The 10,209-nt window shown below is 46.4% G+C and overlaps 1 long non-coding RNA gene across 1 annotated transcript; it reads left to right on the plus strand.

The window, feature by feature from the left end:
- Nucleotides 1-250: 250 nt before the first annotated feature.
- Nucleotides 251-6,313, plus strand: LOC103222745 (uncharacterized). Its single transcript, XR_012089397.1, has 5 exons — nucleotides 251-785; nucleotides 2,077-2,188; nucleotides 2,292-2,611; nucleotides 2,927-3,049; nucleotides 4,992-6,313. It is a non-coding gene; the product is annotated as an uncharacterized lncRNA (long non-coding RNA).
- The last annotated feature ends 3,896 nt before the right edge of the window (nucleotides 6,314-10,209 follow it).

The following is a 10,209-nucleotide window of genomic DNA, read 5'->3' on the forward strand; positions in this document are numbered from 1 at the left end:
GTCTCAAAAAAAAAAAAAAAAAGAAAGCCACCAACAGGACGAGGAGCCATGAGGCTCAAGAAGAGGAAGTAAGTGCTGTGTTACAGTTGTTGCTTTGATCAATGCTGTCTCAGACAACAGAATACGCTCTAGCTAATTTAAATAAAATACATGTATTTAAAGTCATTAGCAATTCATAGAATTGTTAGGAAAAGCAAGGACACAGAGGCTAGGCTGAGCTTCCAGGAATAACTGTTAGAGGAGCTGCTTGCCTCTGCCGTCATCGGGCAGTCATCGATCTGGAAGCTATGTCCCTGCTCTTGGCTGGAGAACCTTCCTGCCCTGCTGCAATGCACACCAGCAAAAAGCGATGCCTCCAGCCCTGTCTGCCTGCCCAGCATCTCAGTTTCAAATGACAGTCCCAGAGAGGGCGCCTGACGGATGGAATTGAAACCTCAACTGGAAAGAGTGGAGGGGGAATATGGAAAATGTCAATTTTAGCTTTCTCCCCACTGTCAAGAAGGTATGCACAGCAGGAATAGAATGAATGCGGAATGAGTCAGCCCACAGTATCTTCCTCAGAAGGCAAGGAAGGCCAGTGTTTCAAAGAGGGAGTGGTTAGGCTGGCAGTGTCAGACGAGGTTGAAAGAGACAACGAACCTTTCCGGAATTTAGTGATGGCAGGACACCTAAACAAAGCTGAACCAATGCATCACAGAAGTGGAGTCCTTGAAGAATAAATATAAAATAAGGAAACGAAGACAGCGCCTATCATCAAGTGTTTCCAGAAACTTGGCTGTGCAGAGGTGGAAAGAGACAGGGCGGAGCTGCAGGGGTGAGGGGTATGGAGGGACAACTCAGAGTCATTTTCCCTTCCTCTCCTTTGATTCAGATTGGTTTGGTTTCCAGATGTCTAAAAACTGATGAGAAAGTCCTTTGGGGGGCGGGGGGGCGGGGTTGGATATAAAGATAAAACAGAGCATTCGAAGGGCAAAAGGGTATTCCATACAGTGAGGTTTCTGAGAAGGCAGCAGGGGTGGGGGCAGGGAGGCCCAGAGCGCAGGTGGAGAGTGAGCCTGGTGTGGAGTTAGCCACCTCTCCCCAGAGGAAGACGGGGATGCGGAGGGTGAAAGGGGGCTCGCAGACACGGTAGGAGAAAGACAGGCACAGCCATCTGGTAGCTTCTATTTTCTCTGTGAAGCGGGATGTTCAGTCAGTGGCTGAGAAGGAGGAGGAGGAGGGGGCAGGAGTGGGCAGCTGAGAGCCAGGAGAGGGACGGTGCGATGGCTGCTCTGCAGAGTGAGAGGGCGAGGGGGCCACAGACACAGCGAGGGGCGAGCATCACACCCCTGAGCATGGCGGGACCTGCTTGCTAGGGTGTGGCTCTCCTGGAGCAGAGAGAAAGTATGCGCGCGCGCGCGCACACACACACACAGACACAGACACACACACACACACAGACACACACAGAAACAGACACACACACACACACATGCATAGACACACTCCCAGAGACACAGACACACACACAGACACACACAGAAACAGACACACACACACAGACACACTCCCAGAGACACAGACACACACACACAGACACACACAGACACACTCCCAGAGACACAGACACATACACACAGACACACACAGAAACACACACACGCAGACACCCACACACACACAGAGACACATGCACAGACACACACCGAGACATACACAGAAACACAGACACACATACACACAGAAACACAGGCACAGACTCCCACACGTGGACGCACAGACACACATATATATGATACTTCTTGTCTCATCTGGGATTGGGTTTCTGCCAGATGAGTACAACACTAAGAAAAAATGAGCTAGGGAGTTAGTTCTGTGAACGCCTAGCTGGTTTCAGAAGAAAACAGAAAGGTGAGGGCTGAGGGACTGGGAGAAACAGAGTCTGAGGCACCACTTCCAACCAGGTGGCACCAAGAGCCAGCGTGGCAGCGGAGGGGGGACGTGGGGGAAGCAAACTGCGGGAGAAGAGGTCGCACGGAGAGAGTGCCTCTACTGACTTAGGGATGTGCAGTATTTTGAATGATCGCTATTTTCCAGATCCTGTGATAGACTAAATGGTAAACGACCCCAAGGAAATTCGAATCATGGTGATGATGTGTCCACAGGGGGCAGATTTACCAAGAAACCTAAGCTGTAAGGCCTGTCACCTGTAAGTCCTGGGAGGGGCACTAGTAATTTTTATATTTGTTATTTTGCGTATATGCACAAGCTTCAGGGACAAAACTTAGGCCCACCCACGGGTCCCTCCCCAGGCCTTGGAAGAGGACATGCACATAAGGAACACCACAGTCAAAGGTTCCTCAGCCTCACGCCCTCTCCATCCCGTCATGACATCTAACTACACTGAAAGAAATGAGCATCCAGCTGAGGTTAAGTTTCTGCACTTGTGCGTATGTGTATGGCATAGACTTCAAGGTGGCCCCGCGACCCCTGTGACTTGCTCCTAACCAACAAAATATGACCAACGTGATGCAGTGTGACTCCTAGGATTATGTAGTTGTATAAGGCTTGGTCTCCTTGAAAGATTTGAAGAAGCCAGCTACCATGAGGTCTACATCTTTCCACAACCTTGGTGAGTTTGGAAGGAGACTCTTACACCACGAGCATCTCAAGATGAGAACACAGCCCTGGTCAGGACCCTCATTGCAGTTTTGCTGAGGACCCGACTAGGCTGTGCCCAGACACCCGCCCCACAGAAACATAATAAATGTGTGTTGTTTTAAGCCACTGAGTTTACAGTAATTTGTTATGCAGCATAAAAAATGGATACAATAAGTAAACATAGGGATAATAGCCCTTGCTCTGCTGGGTTGGTGTGAGGATTACGTGGGATATGTGAAGGTGGTGCTATGGTGTGAATGTCTGTGTCCCTCCCTCCAAAACGCAGGTGTTGGAACCTAATCCCCAACGTGGTGGTAGGTTTGCCACCTGAAGCAGACAACGGCCCTCACCAGATACTGAACCAGCTGGTGCCTTAACCTTGTACTTCCAGCCTCCAGAACTGTGAAATGTAAGTTTCTGTTCTTTACAAATGACCCAGCCTCAGGTATTTTGTTATAGCAGCAGGAACAGACTGAGATAGTGGCCAACACAATTCCAAGTGCCTGGTGAATACTTCCCTTCTGTCCCTTCACAGACAGAAGGTCTAGTAAGAAGCAATAGTTCTAGTGAGAAGTAACTCACCCCAACTCTATTAGAATTGACTTAGAGGTCCAGGCCAATTAGTTGGTGGGACAGTAAGTGTTTTAGAAGTAGACGTGGGTTCAGATCATGGCTCCATTACACCCCAGGTGTATGATTCTAGGGAAGTGTTGTGCCGGACCCCTGTTGATTCCAACAAAGATGGCACCCTGTCCGAGAGCCTGAAGAAGAGACCCAGAGCTAGCAGACGAGAGAAAGAGTTGAGTGAGGACCCACATACAGGGCAGTCCAGGAACAGGGTGCTAGACATGACAACTGCTATTGTTTGAAAAAGCATGCCGTTTATGTGGCAATTTTCACTTCACACCCTCCGTCTATCAACCTCTGTTTAAATCAAAACAAAGGCTTCAATCCCCTGTACGCCTGTGTTCCAAGGAATGGACCAGGGTTTTGGATGTCCCTCATAGATAAGGAGTGAGTCTCTGGGTTGGCCACTCCCAGACACACATTCTTCTTAGACCACAGGGTCATTCTCAGGGTGTGCTTAAGTTACTGCTATCAGTTGCACCTGCCATACAGGAAGTCACTTAACCACCTTAACTGGTGCTGTCTTCACCTATAAAGGAAACACGTTCTTTAATTCCCAGGGGACAGAGGGAACTAAAGCAGATAAAAATACATAGAAAACGTTTTGCGTAGTTGCCGGCATAGAATAAGAGCTCAACAAAGGTCATTTCCCTCCGTCTCTTGCATTTCATGACCACAAACTCTCCACCTGGAAGCCCGTGTCCTATCCTGCTGCAACCCCTGCACCGCCCTGCTCATCTGTCCTTCTCTACTCTTCTCTGGAAAGCCCTCCTGCCTTGGCCCAGCTCCATTCTTCCAGGGCTCCTTCTTAGAGAATGTGCTTTGGGAAGGAGCTCGTTAGTGCCCTGAAGCCAAGGGGTTCACAGTCCATGATTTAACATGAGGGGCTCCCTGGGGCACTTAGCTTTTCACAGGGCTTAAGCTTTCAACCTGAGGATGAATCTTTAATGACAGCACTTCAGACACTTGGGACAGAACCCTACGGATGGTGACAAGCAGTCCATCTTCGCTATGCACTTTGGACCCTGCACTGAGCCCCATGGCCTGCTCTTCCGGTGCTAAGCACTGTGTTGGAGCAGAGAGGACTATCAGCCTAAAACACCAAACGCACCCAGTCACCGGGCAGAAACTGAGAGGCGGCACACACTTCCAACCCAGCTGCTCAGAGACGAGGTGATATTTCAAGCCCGAAAGATTCATCTCATAAAACTCTTAAAATACGCTAATTAATGGTAAACTGGGCAGATACTTTTCTGTTAAAGAACAGATTACAGCTCTAAGTGACCCAGGGAGATCACATTCTAAAATGGATATTCCAGACTAAGATGCGCTGCCCTTTTGACCAGAATTTGCTGGGGCAGAAATAAACCATGTCATCACACAGTTTGTGGTATGTGAAGGTGAAGTGCATTAGTTTCAATGAAATGTTGAGGCACGGGATCTCAAAATGAATTTTTGTATTGCTTCCTAGAGTGAAAAGTTGTCGGATACATGTAGTTTGTATACTAAAATATTGAAATTTCTGGGGCATTTTGCTGTATTACAGAGACAAGTAAAATATTAGAAACTGGAATGGTTTCAGAAACACTAGAACATATGGTACCCATCCTAGCAAAATTCATTGCCAACGCAGAAACCAAAAATAATTGGAATTTTTGGTGAGGTGAATTTGGAGACACTGCCAAAAAATGGACTCTTTCCATTTCTATCCCTTCTGCTTGCAGTCTCTGGCCAAATGCTGTCCATGGATGAAAAACAAGGTTTCCCAGGAGATTGCTAAAGTAGATGGCACCACGCAGTAGGACGGCCTTGCCCTGCTGAGGAGAAACGACAAGGCACATATGGTGCTCATTCCTGCAAATGTCAACTTATTTCAAAACCAAAAAATGAAATAAAATGCGTTTCAAACGTTCATGCACAGATCCACCGAGAATGTGGTTCCAAGGATGTGAGTAGGATGCCATGAAGTGGTTGTCAGAGTGTCTTGCAGATCCTCTTGATATCTGGCCTTCTTCTAGCCAGTGGTGCAGCCAGGGAACTGACTCACGATCACTGCAGGGCAGCATGCCTTTCAGCTCACACCAGGAAGACTCTGCAGATTGAGTAACCTTCTTCAAGGGGCTGTTAAACTTTAGATCCTTCATGACTCACAGAGTGAAGCCTCACAATAATCAAAGTTTAGACAATGAAATATCCTCAAGAGCACTTATGATTTTTACAAAATATGCAGCCTCTTTGCCTGTACCTTTAAGTGGCCATTGGCTGTATTAGTCAGGACAGGCTAGGTTATGCTGCAGAACAAACAGGCCCTGACATCCTTCAACAAAGGTATAATTTTTGTTCATGATATTTCTCCAGCATAGGTGAGCAGGTAAGGGGGGGTAGTCTGCTCCACATAGCCACTCAGGAACCCAGGCTAAATGAGGCTTTGTTGTCTGTAATGTGGCCAGTGGCCTAGGGAAGAGAAAAGCCTGCACAGACAGCTCACATCTATAGTTCAGACCAACAGGGCCACATATCACTTCTTGCAGTCCATTGGCCAGGACTACTCAAATGACCCCATTTAAGGGCAGGGAGATTTGACATGTAGTCTTTCATGTGCCTGATGGAGAGGAGCACTAGTAATATCTATCAGATTTTAGTATTTCATTCACTTACTTGAGCCTGTACTAAATTCTAGACCTTGTGATGGATATAGATGCATATAAAGTACATTAATTGCCCTCAAAATCAGAAGACACCATATCTCAGGATGGAAAAGGTGACGTTTGAGACCTTGACCACCCATACTCAAGCAATTACATCACTTGGAATATCTGTCTCCTAAAAGATGGAGAATGATTGTCCAGAGGAATGACTGCCCAGAGGAAAACAGACTGGACAGTCCCTGACATGCAAATCCAGGAATTACATATGACCCCTACCATCAAAGGGCTCAGCAAGCACCCGCTTACTATACCTGCCAGAGCCCTGGCAATCAAAGCGGGGTGGGTGATGCAGTGTTCAGAGAAGGAGGAGAAGAAGAGGACTATGTGAAAAACAAGAATATTCTGATTGATGACATATTCTAGGCTCTGAGGCAGGACTGGATCTGCTGTCTGTCAGGCCTCTAAGCCCAAGCTAGGCCATCATATCCCCCATGACCTCCACGTGTACATCCAGATGGCCTGAAGTAACTGAAGAATCACAAAAGTGAAAATGGCCAGTCCCTGCCTTAACTGATGACATTATCTTGTGAAATTCCTTCTCCTGGCTCATCCTGGCTCAAAAGCTCCCCGACTAAGCACCTTGTGACCCCTGCCCCTGCCAGCCAGAGAACAACCCCCCTTGACTGTAATTTTCCTTTACCTACCCAAATCCTATAAAACGGCCCTAACCCATCTCCCTTCACTGACTCTCTTTTCGGACTCAGCCCGTCTGCACCCAGGTGAAATGAACAGAAAGCCTCTTTGGCGGTCTCTTCACACGGACGCAAGTGAAACTGTCGTGATGGTTCCTCTGTTTTTGTAGGTTTTTTTCTTTTCTTTCTTTCTTTTTTTTTTTTTGTTTTGTTTTTTGTTTTTGTTTTTGTTTTTTTTTGAGATAGGGTTTGACTCTGTTGCCCAGGCTGGAGTGATCATAGCTCCAGTCATGGCATGATCATAGCTCACTGCAGCCTCGAACTCTTGGGCTCAAGTGATCTTCCTGACTCAGACTCCTGGGTAGCTAGGATCACAGATGTGCACCATCATGCCTGACTAATTGTTTTTAAATTTCTAGATTTTTGTTTTGTTGTGAGACGGAGTCTTGCTCTATCGCCCAGCCTGGAGTGCAGTGGCGCGATCTCGGCTCACTGCAAGCTCTGCCTCCTGGGTTCATGCCGTTCTCCTGCCTCAGCCTCCCGAGTAGCTGGGACTACAGGCGCCTGCTACCACACCCGGCTAATTTTTTTGTATTTTTAGTACAGACGGGGTTTCACCGTAATAACCAGGATAGTCTCAATCTCCTGACCTCGTGATCTGCCTGGCTCAGCCTCTCCAAGTGCTAGGATTACAGGCACAAGCCACCATGCCCAAATTTTTAAATTTTTATAGAGATGGGGATCTCATTATGTTGCCCAGGCTGGTCTTGAACTCCTGGCCTTAAGTAGACCTCCCATGTGGACCTAGAATTATAAGCATGAACCATCACTCCTGGCCCATCATGGCTTCTCAGAACGCTCCCTTTTGAACTTTTTATCTTGTCTGAAATTCAACTGATTGGCGATTCATCTTGGTTATTGAGCTCCTTTTTTTCAAAACATGCATATTTCCCAGAGGACTTTGAAGCTAATAGCTATTGAGTGTGGACCCACTCAATCAGACATCTTTCTTTTCTAACACCTAACTGAACTTGGGGATAGGGGTTTTACTGAGGACCAGGTGATGGCAAGGCTACTTGGGGTGCCCGAGTGAAGGGCTCAGGGTACCACTAGTAGACTAGGGGCCTAAGGAAATAACATCCAGGGATGGCCAGGAAGCAGCCCTCACCAGATTCCAGATATTCCAACCTCTTGATCTTGGGCTTTCCAGGCCACTTTTGGGTTTGTGGGTGATGCCTTCTCATTGCATTTTCACGTGGTGAAGAGCTGAAAGAGTGAGCAAGCTCTCGTATCTCTTCTTACAAGGGTGTTAATCTCATTTGTGAGGGCTCCACCTTTATGACCTACTTACCCCCAAATGCCTCTCCTAAGACCATCACGTTGGGGGTTAGAATTTCAACATATGAATTTCCAGGGGACACAAGCTTCCAGTTCATAGCAGGGCTGGTAAGGGTTACAGTTGGAATTGAGGGTTCCATGCTCTTTCCCTAGTGATACCTTCCTTCTGGTCACTGACCTCACCCTCCCTCTTGCAGTTGTGGCCTCCAGGTGTCCAGAGCAGACTCAGGACAGGCCTATGAGGACCAGCATTCTCTCTCTGACCTTGTAGTCAAATGGGTCTTGAGAGGCCCAGCTCAGAAATCTCGCTTCTACAGTTGTTACGTTTCCTGTGGCATCTGAAAGGAAAATAAAATCTCGGGACCCCAAACTTGCTAAGCCAAAGGGAAACATTAAGCTGGGAACTGGGTCAGGCCAACCTGCCTTCCACTTTGTTCCTAAATAGATAGCTACAAGATAAAAGGCTACGTTCTTCCCTTACAATTTCCTCACAAGGAAATCTCTTGTGAGCCCCAAGATTTTTACCCTAAGACAGTTCTGTTGAATTTCATCCTACAATGTGTTAATAAATTAACAGCTAGTCTTCTGCAGAGAGGGAACGAAAACCAAGAACTAAAAGTCATCATTTCTCTGCTCAACTGAGATGAATGCATATCTAACTGCTTCCTCTACTTCCTATGTTTATTTTACCTTATGTAAAAATGGAGATTCACTGAGCCCAAGACAAAGGCATAATTGACTATTCCTCTCCTCCCTCTTTACATGAAAAAAGTGTCTTCACTGATCAAAAGACTCAAAGGAATGCAACTGTTTGCCTCTTTTATCTACCCTTTCCCTTTCTTTTCCTCCTTCCTTTTTCCCCTACTGCCTGCTCTTTTTCTCTTTGAATATTGAAGTCCCCAGACCCTCTTTGGGAAAAAATCACAGAACACAAATGTTTCCTGTGGGTTTTACCCTTTTTTTCCCTCAGGCATGTCTTCAACTTTGGCAAAATAAACCTCTAAAAATGATTGAGACTTGCCTCAGTTATTTATTTAAAAAAAATTTTTTTTTTTTGGTTTACAGTCAAAAGGCTCACCAGACTCCAAGAAGCTTGCTCACAATGCATCCAGGGTAAAAATTCAGCTGCTCATGAAAGCCTGCTCATGTAGTTAATCTCTTAAAGGTAGGCAAGGAGTGTTTTTTGTTGTTGTTTTTTGTTTTTGTTTTTTTGGAGACAGGGTCTTGCTCTGTTGCCCAGGCTGGAGTGCAGCGGTGTGATCATTCCTCACTGTGGCCTCGACCTTCCAGGCTCAAATGATTGTCCCACCTCACCCTCCTGAGTAGCTGAGACTACAGGTGAACACCACCGTGCTTGGCTAATTTTTCAGTTTTTTGTAGAGATGGAGTCTTGCTATGTTATCCAGGTTGGTCTCAAACTCCTGGGCTCAAGCAATCCTCCTGCCTCAGTCTCCCAAAGTGCTGGGATTACAGCCATGAGCCTCCACACCCAGCCTGTGAGGAATCTGAAGGTGTTGCTGTAACAGACAGTTCTGGGATACATGACTATAAAACATGTGACTGTTCTCAACCAACCGTTTGGGGAGAAAAATTTGGAGTCTGACCTAATGCATATTCAACACCCCCCCTTTCTGTGTTTGACAAATACTATCTATTTTTCTGCAACAGATTTAGCTTGTTCCATGTTATCTGCTGAAATTGGCTAGGAGTGGGTCATCACTTCTGAAATAAAATGGCTCCATCCTAGGCTCTGAAATAACACAAAGCATATGAGTAGAGATCACTTTTTTGGTCACAGTTTGCAGGTAGAACACCTGGATTCTCCTAGGTTTCTTCTAGAACTGGATCTGCCACTGGGTATTAATTGCTAGAGACATCATCTAACCTGTTTGGATTTCTGAAAGATGAATGCAGTGAGCTGCAGGATATCTGTTTGCTCAGCACTCTGGGATTCTATGAACTCTGAAGAGTTGGCATAAGAAGACCATTCAGGAAAAATGTGAAGTTTTGGACCATTTAAATTCAGAGATGTAGTGTCCTGGCCAACTTTCTGCTGCCTGGGTTGACATCTAGCATGATATTTTCCATTTGGCACCTGTTTGGGTATGTGATCAAATATTGTAAACAGAATAATTTCTCACAGCAGCAGAAAGGCAACTTTTGGTTTTCCAGTGCCTTGGAAGGCAGCAAACATAGGTTCAGGAAGCAAATAAACCATTTAATATTGTTCTGACCTGTTCTTCAGGAGGACCAGATTATCATGA

The sequence above is a fragment of the Chlorocebus sabaeus genome, chromosome 18 (assembly GCF_047675955.1).
Source record: "Chlorocebus sabaeus isolate Y175 chromosome 18, mChlSab1.0.hap1, whole genome shotgun sequence".
NCBI classification, from domain to species: domain Eukaryota; kingdom Metazoa; phylum Chordata; class Mammalia; order Primates; family Cercopithecidae; genus Chlorocebus; species Chlorocebus sabaeus.